General features: G+C 36.4%; 1 long non-coding RNA gene across 1 annotated transcript in view; it reads right to left on the bottom strand.

Annotated features, from left to right (window-relative positions):
• The window catches only part of LOC123822220, a 45,955-nt gene extending 31,477 nt beyond the window's left edge, over positions 1 to 14,478 (bottom strand). The window contains exon 1 of the long non-coding RNA XR_006786240.1: positions 14,401 to 14,478. This is a non-coding gene — a long non-coding RNA (uncharacterized LOC123822220). The remainder of the gene's footprint in view (positions 1 to 14,400) is intronic.
• Positions 14,479 to 18,678: the final 4,200 nt, after the last annotated feature.

Here is an 18,678-nt window from a genome sequence, read left to right as displayed (position 1 = left end):
TATTTTTACTTTGTTAAATTTTTCTAAATACCTACAAGTGAGACAAAATCCTGGATCTGTGAAAAGACCAAAGTTGAACCCAAAGAAGGGGCATCACAACAGCTGGGACAGTGAGATAAATTTCACTCTGCTATTACAGAGAACCTGCAAGTTATTGCATATTTGTATTATCATTATTTTTCCAGTATTCTTACATCTTTTTAATAGTATTTTTGTATCCCTCTTCTTTTTGTATAGTCTGCTTTACTAGGCTGGATATATTGTATGACCTGACAGCTTTCCCCTGATATCTTTTTCCATACTGTATTGCTAATCTACTGTCCTTTAACTCACCTGTGTCCCATTAGCACACTACTTGAGGTTCTGTACTCCCTACTCTTGTTACCTAGATCTCATAGATTCTGTCATATGACTGTTCCCATAATATTATTGTAAATAACTGCTGTTCCATACAATTGTAATTACTTCACAACACCCCCCCACCAGATCTTAGCCCATTTCAAAGTTTTCTGAACTCTATTACTGTAGTGGTTAAGTATTCTCTCACACACTACACCTATTTACTATCCTTTACTCTCACCTTACCTCAGAATCTGACCTCCCACAACCTCCCTGCTTTATAGATCCAACTCATAATCCTTCCTTCCCCAACAAGAGTCTTATCTTCTTCCCATCCTTTCTAAACATCAGCTAGCTGGGTGAAAGATCATGGTTAACACTATACATAGTCAAAGGATCTCCTATCTCTTCCCTACTTGCTGCTACTGTAAATAGCATAGAATTCTCTGTTGCTGTCTTAAACCATTTTGCCTTCCCCCTCCAACTGATGACAAAAAAGAATAGGTGGAGGCGGTGAACACCAGGATACCCACTGGAAGAGGAAACCCAACAACAAAGGAACCACTAACTGATAACAACAGAAGAAGGTGAAGGAGGGAGTAGTGTCCACAAACCTCAATGCAGGACCTATCTGGAAATACAACTAAACAGTAGAGACAGTACCCAATACAAACAACTGAACAAGAGCAAGAGAGAATTCTTTAAACCTTATACAGATGGAAGAACCAGCTTCAACACAACCTGCCCTCACCAGCACAACAAAATACAGGAGGTGGTGGACAGAGTGACCCTCATTTAACCAGGTGGTGGGAAGGAACCACCAAAGAAAGACCCAACAACAATCAAAACCCAAAGGCAAACACAAAGCCAACTTAAATGACAGCCCAAGACCAGTGAGCTTGAGAGATCAAGGAAACTGCACCACTGAAACTCACTGATATTCTACAAAAGAAGTTCACACCACAAACCCAGGGAGCCAGAACAGATCAATTTAAGAATCTGAGGCTAAAAAGAAGAGTCTCACAAACAATGGGAAGACAAAGAAACAGTCCCCAAATGAAAGGAAAGGAGGAAGCTGCAGAAAGAATGCTAAATGAAATAGAGGCAACTCAACTATCAGATATTGAGTTCAAAGCAATGATCGTCAGGAAGCTCAATGAGCTCACAATGAGCTACCAGAAACTACAGGGAAGCTGCAATGAACTTGCTGAAAACTACATCAACATGAAAAAGGAAATAGAAACTCTCAACAAGGGCCAAGAGGAAATGAAGAATACAATTTCTGAACTGAAGAACACAGTAGAAGGAATGAAAAGCAGGATTGATGAAGCAGAAGATCAGATCAGCGAGCTAGAGGACAAAGTAGAAGAAAACACCCAGAAAGAGCAAGAAAAGGAAAAGAGTCTCAGAAAGAATGAAGAGGGATTAAGAGAAATGCAAGACAACATGAAACATATTATCCGTGTAATAGGGATACCAGAAGGAGAAGAAGAAGAACAAGGGATAGAAAACCTATTTGAAAAACTAATGATGGAAAACTTCCCTAATTTGATGAGAGAAAAAGTCACACAAATCCAGGAAACACAGAGAGTCCCAATCAAGAGGAACCCAAAGAGACTCATCTCAAGACACATCATAATTAAAATGGCAAAATTTCAAGACAAAGAGAGAATCTTAAAGGCAGCAAGGGAGAAACAGGAAGTAACATACAAGGGAGCCCCAATAAGGCTAACAGCTGACTTCTCAATGGAAACACTCCAAGCCAGAAGAGAACGGCAAGAAATATTCCAAGTAATGAGAACCAGAGGTCTGCAATCAAGGCTACTTTACCCAGCAAGGCTCTCACTCAAGATAGAAGGCCAAATAAGAAGGTTCTCAGACAAAAGAAGTCTAAAAGACTACACCTCCACTCATCCAGCTCTGCAAGAGATGCTAAAGGGACTGCTTTAAGGAAAGAAAGGAAAAGAGAGAGTGAGAGAGGAACACACGTACATAAAAGGCAATGAATAAGTACCAATCAATAATAACCTTAAACGTAAATGGATTAAATGCTCCAATCAAAAGACATAGAATAGCTGATTGGATAAGAAAACATGACCCACACATATGCTGCCTACAAGAGACCCACCTCAGGATAAAAGAACTGCACAGGCTGAAAGTGAAGGGCTGGAAACAAATTTTCCAAGCAAATGGACAGGAAAAAAAAGCCAGGGTAGCAATACTCATATCTGACAAAATAGACTTCCAAAAAAGGACCATAAAGAGAGACCCAGAAGGTCATTTCATAATACTCAAGGGAAGAATCCACCAAGAAGACATAAATATTGTAAATATATATGCACCCAACATAGGAGCACCCAAATACATAAAGAAAATCTTAGAGGACTTCAAGAAAGATATGGACAGCAACACAATTATTGTGGGGGATTTTAACACTCCACTATCAAAAAAGGACAGATCTTCCAAACAAAATATCAACAAAGATATTGTGGCATTGAACTGACCATTCCACCTAGATGAAATGGGCTTTACTGATATATACAGAACCCTCCATCCCAAGGAAGCTAAATACACATTCTTTTCAAATGTACATGGAAAATTTTCAAAGATTGACCACATGAAAGGACACAAAACAAGCCTCAACAATTTCAAAAAAATTTAAATCATACCGAGCATTTTCTCAGATCACAAGGGACTGATGCTAGAAACCAACTCCAAAGAAAAAAAACCCAAACACTCAAAATCATGGAGATTAAATAGCATTCTATTAAACAATGAATGAGTCAAGAATTATATTAGGGAAGAAATCAAAAGGTTTCTGGAAACAAATGAAAATGAACTCACAACAACCCAAAACTTATGGGACACAGCCAAGGCAGTCCTGAGAGGGAAGTGCATAGCAATACAGGCCCACCTAAAAAAAGTTAGAAACATTCTAAACAAACAACCTAACCCTACGTCTACAAGAACTCGAGGAACAACAACAAAGACAGCCCAGAGCAAGCAGAAGGAAGGAAATAACCAAGATCAGAGCAGAATTAAATGACATAGAGACTAAAAGCACAATTCTAAGGATCAATGAATCCAAGAGCTGGTTCTTTGAAAAGATAAACAAAATCAACAAGCCTTTAAGCAGACTCATCAAGAAAAAAAGAGAGAAAACTCAAATAAACACAATCAGAAATGAAAGAGGAGAGATTACAACAGATACCACAGAAATACAAAGGATTGTAAGAAGTTACTACAAAGAACTGTATGCCAAGAAATTTGAAAACCTAGATGAAATGGACAAATTTCTAGAAAAACATAATCATCCAAAACTCAATGGAAAAGAAGCAGAAAGCCTGAACAAACCAATAACAGCAAAAGAAATTGAAGCAGTAATCAAAAAACTCCCGACACACAAAAGCCCTGGACCAGATGGTTTCACAGGAGAATTCTACACAGCATTTAAGGAAGAACTAACCCCTATCATTCACAGACTATTTCAAAAAATCCAAAAAGATGGAAGACTCCCAAACTCTTTTTATGAAGCCAACATCATCCTAATTCCAAAACCAGATAAAGACACAACAAAGAAAGAAAACTTCAGGCCAATATCGCTGATGAACATTGACGCTAAAATCCTCAACAAAATACTGGCAAACCGCATCCAACAATACATTAAAAAGATTATACACCATGACCAAGTGGGATTCATTCCAGGGATGCAAGGATGGTACAATATTCTCAAATCAGTAAATGTAATACATCACATAAACAAAAGCAAAGACAAAAACCACATAATCATATCAATAGATGCAGAAAAAGCACTTGATAAGGTACAGCACCCATTTATGATGAAAACACTCAGCAAAGTGGGAATAGAGGGAGCATTCCTCAACATAATAAAGGCCATATATGAGAGACCTACAGCCAACATCATACTCAATGGGCAAAAATTAAAATCTTTTCCACTAAGATCAGGAACAAGACAAGGCTCTCCACTTTCACCACTTCTATTCAATATAGTACTGGAAGTTTTAGCCACAGCGATCAGGCAAGAAAAAGAAATAAAAGGCATCCAAATAGGAAAGGAGGAAACAAAACTGTCACTATTTGCAGATGACATGATAGTGTACATAGAAAATCCTATAGACTCCACCAAAAAACTGCTTGACCTAATAAATGAATTTGGCAACACAGCGGGATACAAAGTCAATATCCAGAAATCAAAGGCATTTCTGTACATCAACAATGAAACAGTAGAAGCAGAAATCAAGAAAAAAATCCCATTTGAAATGGCAAAAAGAAAAATAAAATACCTAGGAATAAACCTAACCAAAGAGGTAAAAGACTTGTATTCAGAAAACTACATAACACTGAGGAAAGAAATCAAGGAAAACACAAACAAATGGAAACATATACCGTGTTCATGGATTGGAAGAATTAATATCATCAAAATGTCCATACTACCCAAAGCAATTTACACATTCAATGAAATACCTATTAAAGTACCAATGGCTTATTTCACAGACATAGAACAAACACTTCAAAAATTTATATGAAACCATAAAAGACCCCGAATAGCTGCTGCAATTTTAAGAAAGATGAGCAAAGTAGGAGGGATCACAATACCTGACACTAAAATATACTACAAGGCCACTGTCATCAAAACAGCCTGGTACTGGCATAAAAACAGGCACATGGACCAATGGAACAGAACAGAGAGCCCAGAAATAAACCCAAGTCTCTATGGTCAATTAATATTTGACAAAGGAAGCAGCAACATAAAATGGAGTAAAAATAGCCTCTTCAACAAATGGTGTTGGGAGAACTGGACAGCTACGTGCAAAAAAATGAAACTCAAGCACCAACTTACACCTTATACAAAAATAAATTCAAGGTGGATAAAAGACTTAAATATAAACCGTGACACCAGTAAAGTCCTAGAAGAGAACGTAGGTAGGAAAATCTCAGATACTTCATGCAGAAACTTTTTTACTGAAATGTCTCCTAGAGCAAGGGACATAAAGGAAAGAATAAACAAATGGGACCTCATCAAAATAAAAAGCTTCTGCACAGCTAAAGAAAACAGTATCAAAATAAAAAGAGAACCAACTGTATGGGAAAACATATTTGCCAACGATACCTCAGACAAGGGTTTAATCTCCAAAATATATAAAGAACTTACACGACTCCACTCTAAGAAGACAAGTAACCTAATTGAAAAATGGGCAAAGGACTTGAACAGACACTTCTCCAAGGAGGACATACAGAAGATCCAAAGACACATGAAACAATGTTCAATATCGCTAGCTATCAGAGAGATGCAAATTAAAACCACAATGAGATACCACTTCACACCAGTCAGAATGGCCATCATAAACAAAGCAACAAACATCAAGTGTTGGAGAGGTTGTGGAGAAAATTGGACCCTAGTGCACTGTTGGTGGGACTGCAGACTGGTACAACCACTATGGAAAGCAATATGGAACTTGCTCAGAAAACTAAAAATGGATCTGCCTTTTGACCCTGCAATTCCACTGCTGGGACTATATCCTAAGAACACTAAAACACCAATACAAAAGAACCTTTGCATCCCGATGTTCATAGCAGCACAATTTACAATAGTTAGGTGCTGGAAGCAACCTAGATGCCCATAAGTAAATGAATGGATCAAAAAACTATGGTACATTTACACAGTGGAATTCTATGCAGCAAAAAGAAAGAAGGAGCTCCTACCCTTTGCAAGAGCATGGATGGAGCTGGAAAGCATTATGCTAAGCGAAACAAGCCAGGCAGTGAACGACAAATACCATATGATCTCACCTTTAACAGGAACCTAAACAACAAAACAAACAAGCAAAATATAACCAAAGACACTGAAATAGGGGACAGACTGACAGTGACTAGAGGGGAGAGAAGAGGGAATTTCAGGGGAGAATGGGAAGGGTTTACAGGAACAAATTTAAAGTACACATGGACAAAAGCTGGGGGAGGGTGGTAATGGGAGGGAAGTGGGGAGGGTTGGGTGGATGGGCTGGAATGGGAGTAAAAGAGAGAAAACTGTACTTGAACAATAATTAAAATAAAATAAAAAATAATAATATTTTAAAAACTCATTTTACTTGATTTTTAAGCATGAAAATAATTTTTAAATAACCCCAATTTACTTTAGAATATTATATTTTCAGTTTCTTTGAGAAATGCTCGTGACTTTGTGAATCTAAATAAAAAGAAAATAAGTGAAATCTGATAAAAAATGAGGTAAAGACCTAACTCTAATTTCTATATCAGAAAATCACACTAACCTTCTAGAAAAAGTTTACAATATAAACTGTTGTCTTATTTATTGTAATGACTAGTTATAATATTTAATTATAGATATTCTAATAATGTTACATGGTAGAAAATATGACTTTTGCTATAATTTTTAATCTTTAAATGCCTTCCTTCAGTTAGTTAATTTAGAAGAATTCAATTTAACATCACACTTTATAGCAAGTTTCACGTTTTTGTTTCTAAGAATACATAATGCAAATCAGGAGTCCAAATTGCATCTTTTATAGATAAATGTGGCATTACTGATTCCTGTCTGTCGAGAGTGTTTTGGGGTTGTTGTTCTCACAGCACTAGGCTTTCATCTGGTCCCCTCTTCTGAACAAAGACAAGTGGTCAAGGTTTGAGGTATGAGCCGTGACTATAGGTTGGAGCTAAAGTTAATTATTCTGTAGATGTAGCAAATCCAAGACTTTGACCTCAAGAATGTGATGCTTGAAGGAGTTGGACTAACTCAGCTACAAATACATTAGTTAAAAACTAAAACAAATGCAGGTAAGCTATCATTTGAACCAGTGGTGGCAGGGAGGGGTGGGAGCTCATTTTTCCTCAGTGTTTTGTTTTCATCTTTGAGTAAATTAAGTCATTCTAGAGAGTTTGTTACATTTTCTCTTTCCTTCTTCTTTGTTTATTTTTGTTCTTCCGTGCCCACAAATCTCCAAACTCCCCACAAAATCCTAAAAGAGTTAAGAGTTGAAATAATCCAGTCTTTTATCTCCCTTGACTCTCAGTATCAACAGGGAAGTTTTTCTACCAATTGGGATAGTTTTCATACTTTACATAATTTCTGGTTTAAAAAAATAGTGTTATTTTCAAGCTTGGAACATTTAAATGTATATTAATCCTAATCTTTTCATCTTCTCATTTTGTAAGGGAGATTACTCAAGATGCTATGCTTATTTTTTCTTATAATTATCACTTGGTTTTACCCTTCTCTGCCTTGATACAGCTACCTCTGTAGTATATGCTCTCCATGGCTGATCCCTAACATAATGGACATTCTTAATGACTGACCTCTCTGACTTGGTTCCAAATCCTCTCTAAAGTATTCCACTCATAATCATAATATTCTCCCTCAGATCCCTATACAATTGCTTACTCTGCATTACCAAACATATACTCAAACTCTTCCCACTAACCTCAAGGGCACACACATCTATTTCTTATCAGTGTCTAAATTAATTTCTCATTACCATCCAATGTGCCACTATTTTCAGCCCAAGGGTCAATTAGCTCTAAGTCACAGAGAAAATTAACCTCTGTTACTCTGTTTTCAAGTCACTAGATCCCCAGTGGCTCTCCTTTTGACCTTCATGTCCTTGTGTAGTTGACTACCCCTCTGTGTGCCAGTCCATAACCATAATGTGTACAAGAGCCAACCCAAACACGGATGAGGTGCCCTGACTCCTGCTCATACTCATACTCTCATTTGGCTTTTTCCGATATGCAAGTACTTACTCTAGACAACCTTGTTTTTCAATCTTTTCAAAGTTAGATCCCATGAATTAGAGCTACATACAAAGCACTAACAAGTCACAAATGATTGGTTGAGAAGAAATGTAGAAGAATGTATAGTTTGACATTATCTCATAGAAATTTTAATGCAGAAACTATGTTATAAATATACATGCAAATATAAATTTTCCTAAATCTATTAAGGTCTGATAAATGTAAAAAAATGTAGAAAAGTGGTAAACCTGTAATACAGGGGTAGAGGTAAGTTCTGTGCAGAAGCAGGAGGAAGAAGGATCTTCAAACACATAGGAAATGCTTTATTTCTTAGGGTGAATGTTGAATATATTAACATATGTTATATTATTTCTTTTTCTGTATAGTTTGTGCTTTTTATAATACATTAAAAAAGTAGACAATATCCTTAATATTAGGCTCCAAATTCATAATGCACACATGCACTATTCTCTCCACTGATCTGTAATATTAGACAATCACAGAAGCAACTGACAAGGTTATCTAGTCAAACTTCCCTCAAATTAAGAATTCACCACTTAATATTCCAGTCATTCATTTATTTGGTTATTCATTAAAAATCATTTAAATGTTTCTCTTTGTGGTAAGCATTAGGATGTCAGTGGAAGACACAGGAGGGAATAAAAATCTACCTATTTACTATGGGAATATGGACTCCAGAAGAAGAGACAGATCTGTAAAAACTGCAGTGGAATGACTTGTTGTAGATGCTCTGATAGAAGGACCAGGCAGAAGACAAAGGCTGAGGATATAAACTGAAGGTTGCCTGGGGTGTGGGGTAGGAGTGGAAGCCCAGAACCAACCCACCCCACCTCTTAAATATTAAGGCAATCTCTCAAATGTTAAGATTTGATTTTCCACCCTGTACTCTCCCACACTATGATGCTCTGTACATGTGATATTTATAATATAAATGTATATGAAATGTGTACATAAAAATTAATAATATTCCCCAAATGTTCCAATCGGTAAGATCTATAGCATGAAGTGCATAGCCTACATCTATGAACTCCATCTTAAATTAAGTGAGGAAATGATCTGAAATAAAAGGAAGAATCAGCAGTAATGCCAAAATTTAAATTCTAGAGAAAATGTTGAAAACTTTTCCTTCTGCTGTTTAGATTGATTTTTATCACTATTGCAAATATTGTTTTGTTCGCCTGAGTGGTTACTTTCACTTTTATTTAAGGTAGTGGTTAGAAGTACGGATGTTGGCATCAGAAAGACTCTTACAGAATAGCTATGTGTCCTTAAGAAAATTTCTTAACCTGAGAACTGATTTTCCTTTACGTGAAATAAGAATGATAGGAATATTATTGCCATATTGTTATGAGAAATAAAATAAGTAATTCACATAATATTCTTAACACATTGCCTGGCACACCAAAAACACTCAAAATGTTCATTGGCTTATTATCATTATTTTAAATTGCTAGTAAGGAACATCTAAATGGCCATATGCTATCTTTTATCTGACATTTGAAATTCAATTGTACATAATCCCTTCCTGATCCCCTCTGAGTTCTTTGAATATACATTTTCTAAGACAAGGCACTTTCAACTCTGTAAATTTGAGTCTAGCTACAAACCAGAGACTCATACATGCTGACTACTGCTCCAATCAGGAATTGTCTGTGTGCTTTTCCAGCAAGCATCATCATCATCATGCACTCCCTTTTTTCTATTTTCTTTAGAAAGGAACCATTGATTTCAATTTGTGACATGGAACGGGTGTGTGAAATTAGGGAAATTACTGCAAAAAAACAAAAAACATGGCATCAAATTACACAACACAAAGCGCAACGCAACATCTAATGCCGACTGAAATCTCTGTTTCCCCACCCCCTGCCCTGAATGTTACAATAATTGGTTGCTCAAGAATTCAACATAATTTGTATTTTAAATATGTCTTTGCTAACTCTGATACTACCTTAGGTTGTTTTATTTTGTGAAGTTTATCTTTCTGTACTTTGCAACTGTGATATCACGAGCTAATTATTAGAAAGTCGAAAGTTTTATCTGGTAGGTTTTATTCCTTAGGAAGATTTGGAACTTTGAAAGAATGATAATAATGATTACTCTCTTTATTTTTATGTATTTCTTCCTTCAGAATGTATTCCTCATAAATGTTTCTTAATTGTACTTTTAGAGTCTACACAATCAGTTTCTACTGAGGAAGAAATCAAAAGCATTTTAATAATTTGCACAGATTCATATCAAAGTTTTTCATTCCCAAGCTCTTGGGAAATGAAAATTAGGGAGGATGTACTTTTGTGAAAAATGAGATAGTAAATGAAAAATGTTACATGTACATTTGTGTAAAAATATATGTATGTGTTTTATTTGAAGAAATACTGTCAATATTTTGAAAGAGATTAATTTATAAACAATAGAAAAAGTTCATTTTAAAAAGTGTTTTATAGATTCTTTAAGCTAATAACAACACCATTTCCACATGGACACAATAGGACTGTTTTAGAAACACTACACGTGAACTTCCACAACAATTTACCACCAATTATGGCAATTTTTTAAAATGTATAAAATCATTAGTTTTAAATTAATGGCATATTTTGAAAAAATGTATTATCTAGGGTATTATTTTTTGTAAGTGATTGGTATATATTAACCTTCCCTGGGAATCAAAATATATGACATAATCTAGTATTCTAAAGTGACAGTACCTGAAATTATGGCCAAGGGACAGTGCATGGTAGGGAACAGGTGTAAGCCATCGATCTTCATTTCCCTGTCTTTTGCTAGTTAATATCTATTCAAGGTTTAAGGCAGTGGTGAAAGCCATCCTCCAAGAAAGCTTCCTTTTTCTGTCAATAAGTAAACCTTTGATTTTTAAGATGACAGGATTAATGACCCTTTTTTAAAAAATGGCACTAACAGGAAATCACATGAACTGCATCTTGGAAAGTCAGCAGAGGTGAGTGGTGGGCATTCAGGAGCCCTTTTGTGTGATGGACAGATCAGTGGAGGGAGCAGGAGGACTTGTGCGTATCAGAGCCCAACAGCTTCCAGAAAGGAGGAGACCTCTGCCAGCCCTCTCTCCAACACTTGACTTGTAGTTAGACACAGTACGATGATCACAGCATTGGATGCAGTCAGAATTTAATACCCTGGCAGCTGTGGAAACAGTAAGACGATCCACCTCACTCTAGTGGGATTGAGTAACATTCACAGGCTTCACTGGGGGTTCGAAAAGCACAGCAGTGCCGGCTCCACCAAGCTTACAATTCTCTAGACGTTTAAAATTTTTCTTTTTCAAAAGGGACATTAGCTGAAGGTCATTTCTCCTGACTGAGGTTTCAGTGATTGATTTCATTTCCCTGTTCAAGTGGCCTGTGACTTGTAATCCCTGTGACTTGTATACCTTACAAAACTGCATCAACAAATTGGGTTAGTAGCCTATTAGGCTAAGAAAAATAAAATTATCGCTCCCTCGTCTTTTCCTTGTACTAGCCACTGCAGCACAAGTGGGTCTCCCTAGGTCCTGGATGTCTTCACATTATAAGATGAACTTTAATAGAAAAATCATAAGTAAGCAGAAGAATACTTGCTAACCCAATTTTTCTTGAGTGTAAAAGGATTAGAAATCAGGGAAATAGGCAGTATTTCATTTTCTGTATTTATATATGATAGTTTATGAATCCAGCAATGTACTTTGTTTGGGATTTCTTTATTGTAATACACTTTATATATAATGTTGTATTAGTTTTAGATGTACACTATAATGATTTAATATATATGACAAAATTATCAAAATAAATTTAGTTAACAGCCATCACCACAGTTACAAGTTGTGTTTTTTGTTTGTTTGTTTGTTTTTGTAGAACTTCTAAGCTCTATTCTCTTAACTCTCAAATATGAAATGAGTATTGTTAACTACAGTCACCATACTGTATGTTACATCCCTGGGACATGTTATAAATCAATAGCAACAACTTCTGATTATAGTTTTGGTCAGTTTAGTGGGATACTGAATCTCTTTGGACACTTGGTTTTTCTTTGAATGAATGCAACCATTTGGAGCAGTGACATTTTCATCTTTTCTGCTCTGTTACAACTTAAATATTGAGAAATATTTTAAATATTTCTCAAAGTAATTAACACCTTTATTTTGTTCAAAACTCCAGAAAATATTTTAAAGATACTACTCACAGAAATAGGCAGTTCTCAGAAGAGCAGAATAAATGCTTTTTGCACAAAAGAATAAAACAACCCCCAAATGGATCCCTTGGGTCGGGTAGGAAGGAAACAAAAGGCATGCCAACAGGAGGAATGTGTGGAGTGGGGCAGGGCGTGCTGGTGCTCCCGCATGTCAGCATCTCGTGCTCTGTAGCTGTCGGTACCCACACGCCTCCCTCAGGAGGAGAAAACAAAAGGAGCAGGTGAGAAATTGTTCAGAGAAATAGATGAAGTAAAACAGAGCTATGTGAAAGTAAGAAACTATTAAAAGAAACAACAATCAGCTTTTATAAATAAGCAAAAAAAAATCCTAGGCTCTCATTTCAAAGAACGTTTGTCTTTCCATCAGAAAAAAATCACAATTCATTTTCCTTCAAATTCCCCCCAAATTAAAAGTACAAAATATGTTGATTTTTAAAAAACATGTATTTGGTATGTTGGGTGTCCTGGAATTTTGGATAGTGATGTATTAACCATAAACCAGCATTGTGTTTTCATAGCAGAGGCTTCACGTAGGAGCTGAGGCCCTTTCAGAGGCCAGCGATACACTTATGACAAATGGGGGCATGTAGTGCCTGTTTCACTATGAGGGTCTTAGATGGTCTTAGCATTCGGAGCTTCTGCTTAAGGTGGAAATCAGTGCTCCCCAATGGGCTCCTTTTCCAAAGGAGATGTTGTGAGCAAAAAAGAAAAAACATACTAATTAGAAATTCATGTCACTTTAGGTAAAGGGTTTTTTTGAGGGGTGGTCAGCTGTTTTATTGTTTGGGGATTATGCTAATTTGATTTTTTGCTCTCAGAGTTTGTATCATTTGCACTTATAGTCTCCATGCAGGTGTCAGCAATCTTTTTCTCTAGAGATTGTGTGTGCGCACACACACACACACACACACACACATATGTTTTCTAACTGCCTCTTAGACATCATTTTCTGGAGTTAGCAACATGTGTCAAAAACAATGCATGCCCAAAATATAACTAATTTTATATATTTACATATGTATATAATTTTATACATATATATATAATTTGCATATGGTTTTATGGGCCACCTACAGCCTCTTGTTTCTCCTGCTGCTTCTCCTTTATCCTCCCCTCCCCTCTTTCTTCCTCCTCTCATTCTCCCCTACCCTTTCCTCTCTTCCTCCCTTCTTCTCCTCTTAAAATGCCCCAGTTGTTGCTCCCATAGGATAAAATAATGCAGCACTGAGGAACCCTGCATTTAAGAACATTAGAATACAAACCATAGAACTATAGACCATTATTAAAGGAAATGGTCTTAATGTCACTCCATTTAACATTGGTTTGTTTCTAAAGTTATTTTATTTTCTAGTGAGCAAGCAGAATATGAGTAACTATATGTTTTTGTCTTTTATAATTCTGTATTAAGATACCAGGTAGGTTTTAAGTCATCAATCTTAAATCAATGCCAGTTCTCTTTGTCTTAGATTTCTAAAGTGTTACCATCTCACCAAAACACTGATTCTATAGATGTAATTAATGATAAGTTTGAAAAACAAATATAAGTGTGTCAAAGCAGTATAAAACCACATGTTTATGTAGTATAAATCATAACTAGTGTTTACATTTACTTATGTTATCTTTCAAGGAACATCTTAGAAAGTGCCATTTGCTCTAATCCTAACTCCACAGATATCATTAACCAGCAAACAGGGGATCCATTTTATGTGAGCCATTGAGGGTTCTGTCTCTGTTATCTTCCTTTTATTACTTTTTGCAGATTTTTTGAATGGTCTCATTGATAACAGTAATTTCTATATCTAGCTTCCAAAATAGCCCAACCTTTGTAACTATAGCCCTGACTACTAATTTCTCTCTTGATCCCTGTATCTCATTGTCCGTTAGACATCCTTTTCTGGAGTTAGCAACATGTGTCAAAAACAATACATGCCCAAAATATAACTAATTTTCATGTTCCCAAGCCTCCTCTGCCATCTGCATAACACTATCAATTCCATCCAGAGGCACAAGCCTGGATGCTGAACACTCTGCTTAGTCTATCTAACGCCCCTTTCCCTGTGCCAACACACTTACTGCATTCTGTTGATTTTATCTCTTATGTATCCTTTATATCCACCTCGTTTCCATTTCCACCACTGCTGACTTGCTGCAGGACTTCATTATCCTGGTTTATACTAGTTCAGTAATCTCCCTGCCAGCAGCCTTGACCCTCTCTAATCCATACCTGACATTGCAGCTGGAGTAATCTTTTAAAATGCAAATTTAATCATCTTATTTCCCTGTTTAAATCCTTCAAATGGCTTCTAATTTCCTATAGGGTAACGTCCAAAAGCTTTTATACAGCACACAAGGCATTTCCATAATCTAACCCTTAAACTCATCTCTTGCCTCTATCCTTTCTTCCACCCATCTTAACCCCCACTCTTGATAGCCCAAAGGGAACTTCTTGGAGTGTCTGTTCAATCCAGTTCTAGTTTATCCCAATCTGCTTTCTCTACTTATAGAGTCCTTTACATCTTCATCTACTTTTCAAACTCCCACACATACTTTAATATTCAGCACGAGTGCCACACTCTGTATTAGCCAGAATTCTCAAGCAAAAGAGAACCAATTACAATTATGTATATTCATAAATACATGGATTCATATATAATACACACACACATATGTGATTTGGTATAAAGAATTGGCTCATGCAATTAATTATACAGGAGGCTTCTAAGTCCAAAATCTGCAGAGTAGGCCAGTGATACAGGAGTCTGGGGGAGAGCTGATGTTTCAGTTTGAAGATCATTATTCAGAGAGTGTTAATGATGCAGATGAAAGCCAAAGGCAGTCAACTGGAGAATTCTCTCTTACTCAAGGAAGGGTTCATCTTTTCGTTCCAGTCAGGACTTCTCTACTGACTGGATGAGTCCCACCCACAATGGGAAGGGCAGTCTGCTTTGCTCAAATTCACAGATATAAATAGTGATCTAATTCAGAAACACCCCAAATAATGTTTGATCAACTATCTAGAACTCTGTAGCCCAGCCAAATTGGCATATAATAAATATTAACTATCACATTCTCAATGAAGAAAATCTTCACTTCTCTGGAGAGTTAGTTGAATATTCTCTATTTGTGCATAAACATACCTATTGCATGCCTCCATTTTTATTTACAACATTTTAACAAATATTTATGTCAAGGTTTCCAGTCAGATGTAAGGTCCATGAGGAAAGTTACCATAGTTGGCATTGTATGTGACGAATTCAGAGTTTGATAAATGAATTAATGATTTGGTAAAGTAAAAGACAGAGCTGAGAAATGTATGTGAAAATATTTATGTAAATAATTATTTTAATGAAACCACATTGCACTAGCCAACAATAGTAGTTACAAATGTAATAATAAGATAAGGCATTGTAGAGATCTCTTCCATTTAGGAACTCTGTTATTACATTTGATTCTCATGTTAATTAACGTTATTACAAATGACTGGTATGTTTCCCATCTAAGAGATGTGTCAGCTGAGGCTTAGAGAAGACATGGATCCAACCAATGTCAGCTAGTTAGCAGTTCTCGCTGCCAGGACTTCTGGAATCAATTGATTTAGTAATTTTCCCCACAACAGTCAGGTTTTAATAAAATGTATGCTAATCTCTTATTTTGGGATTTTTTGAGCTGAGTGTCTCTTACTTGGTTATTAATTTTCAGACTCTTACTGTACATGGTGAAGAGATATGCTGTTACTTGGAGCAGTATGTTGGAACATGCTGCTGCTTGACTCATTTCCAATTTTCAATATCTGCAAAAAATGGAAGTGGTTCAAATAGCTGCAAATTAAAATACAATTTAAAACCACTGTATCATATCAAACCTATCTGTGCTTTGGTTTATAAGTGCATACTGCCTGTACATGGATAATCCATCAAAGCTTAAATTAGAAAAAGACTCACAGCAGGTCACTGATTTTTCTGACAACATGACCTTCTAAATACTTCTTAAATTAAGTAGATGTGTTCTCTTCTCAATGTTTTCAAATCAACTTTCAATGGAGACTTGTTTCTGTCTGGGAAGCCCATTCGAGCCCATCATTTAATTAAACTGGTATTTGCATTTATAAAGCAGGAGTACCCGAGGGCAAGGGCATCTGGTCATACGTGGCCCTAGTTCTGGCCCTAGTTCTATAACGGAGATGTGCACATCTGTCAAGGTTGTTGGAACTGAAGCCGTGCATCCTCTGATGTTGGATGGTATTCTGGACACACTGCTTTAACTCGCCTGCGAAGCAGTGTCTGCTTTCACAGACCCTCCAGGGACAACAGAACGGGTACTGAGATGTGGTCATATTGAATTTGGTATTTTTCATCTTCCTTTTTAAAATCCATTTTATTGTGTTTATTTTTCATAAATGCTTAGAAAGTCTAGGACAACTATAGCTGTCACTGTTCACAATACCTACCCTATATCAAATTTCTACCTAATATCAAATATCTGGCTATCTAGAAACATGTGGATGAATAACTAAAGTTTTGCTCTTTACAGACATTTAGAATTGTGTGAATACAATCTATGTTACTCTGTTAAACCACTTTTCCTTCCTTTGTTTATGTGAATGGCATTCAAGATGATATTCTCCTCAGCATGAATTATTTTCTAGAGCCACTTTCCCAAATTAGTATTTCCTTTGCCCCCATACTCACAATTCTAAGTTTTTACAACATTAAATTAAAGGCATAGAGGGTGATATTTTGTAAGTCATTGTGGGCTTCTTGCAAGATAAGGGTTGTGATATTTATTTCAGCCAGGATCCCCATATTCTTAATTAATGAATGGAAGAATGTTTCTTTAGAAGAAAAGTGAGGTGTCCAGGTCAACCTGTGGTAGTGAAGATTTAAAACTGTGCAGCTGAAGAGGGTATCATTAGGTTTTTTAATTGGGAACTGTCCCGCATATCAGTGGGCTTCCCTCGCAGGGAGGTAGTGTAAAAAGGAGAGAGTTGAGGATAGAGTGGGGGTGGGGGCAGCCTGCCACAGCTTTGGGGAATTGCAGACTAATGAGAGGAATCTAGAAGAAGCAGCTGGCAGAAGGGGATGGCTATGCTTTAGCATAGATAAAAGGATATAGTAGATGGAATACATGCACTTTTGTAAAGCATTTGATACAGTGTGTGGTGAAAGTGCACTTTAAAAAATACTTCTGGTAGGTATTACTACCCAAACAAATGAGAAACACCTGAGAAACTAGGTATAAAGGAAAGGATATCATAGCCAGGCAGGCTGGGCATCAGGCTGCCAGGAGCAATCTGAGCCTGCTCTGCGGAGTCTGGTGGGCAATGGAGGTGGGCCGGCCTGGTTCATCACCTGCTCCAATGATGGGAAGGGGTGACTGGAGAGTGTTTGCTCATAACTCATGGATGATGCTGAGTGGGGACATGATATGTGCACATATAAATCCTACAACAGGGTTTAAGGGATAAATATGTGGAGTCCAGAGGTCATGGGAAGGAGAATTTGGGTTCTTCCTATGTTTCAAGCAGCACCTGGTTCACTTTTGTGATTCAGCAATCATTCATTTAGGCCGAAGTGTCAAAGTCCTCCCTGAATAAAGACCGATTTTTGTTAATGTACCTTGACAAAAATAGCAAGAGTCAATAACAGCACTTGGAAACTGCTCCTTTAATATGAAAACCAAAAGAAACCAAAATAAATAAAAATATAGTAAACAGAAACATAAAAACCACAGGCATGCAAAGTTCTACATAGAATGCAATAAAAAGTCATCACTGTATCACTGAATAAAAGTTATTTGTTATATTTTTAAACTGTTAGCGTGAAAAGTATATTCCTAAACTTAGTAACTAGAATATCTCCTACTTAACAAAGGAAAAGACACAAACTGAACTTAAGTCACAGAAATTACATTTTTAGGTTTTGTTACAGTAACAAGTATTAGAAATGCAAGGGCAATTGTAACCTTGAATTACTGCAGAGTATTTTTATAACAAAGAGTAAGTTGGTGTACGGTAATGGAAGAGGCAAGATGTGATATTTTGATAGCTTCACAGTTAGGACAAAGGCCACATAGTAAGGTCAATGTATATCTCAGTTTCTAACTCTTGTTATGTTTAAAAGTGGTTTTAAAAACCATGTGTCTTAAAAAGGACACTTGTTCTTTTAATGGAAGGCAGTGTGCATATGAGCACAATTTGTGACTTTAATCTGATTGCCAATAAGAAGAAAACTTTATATAAATAAATATAAGGCAAATAATTGATGAGAGAGAAAAAAGGAGTAAATATAACACAAATTTCCTTCCCTTTGGCCCTGGAAAAGGAAAGATGCAGAAGTTTGCAAGATGCAGGAG

Source organism: Phyllostomus hastatus, unplaced genomic scaffold, assembly GCF_019186645.2.
Source record: "Phyllostomus hastatus isolate PE091 unplaced genomic scaffold, TTU_PhHast_1.1 phas_contig_40, whole genome shotgun sequence".
Taxonomy (NCBI): Eukaryota; Metazoa; Chordata; class Mammalia; order Chiroptera; family Phyllostomidae; genus Phyllostomus; species Phyllostomus hastatus.
The sequence above is the reverse complement of the archived record's forward strand: the minus strand, read 5'-3'. Positions and strand labels throughout refer to the sequence as shown.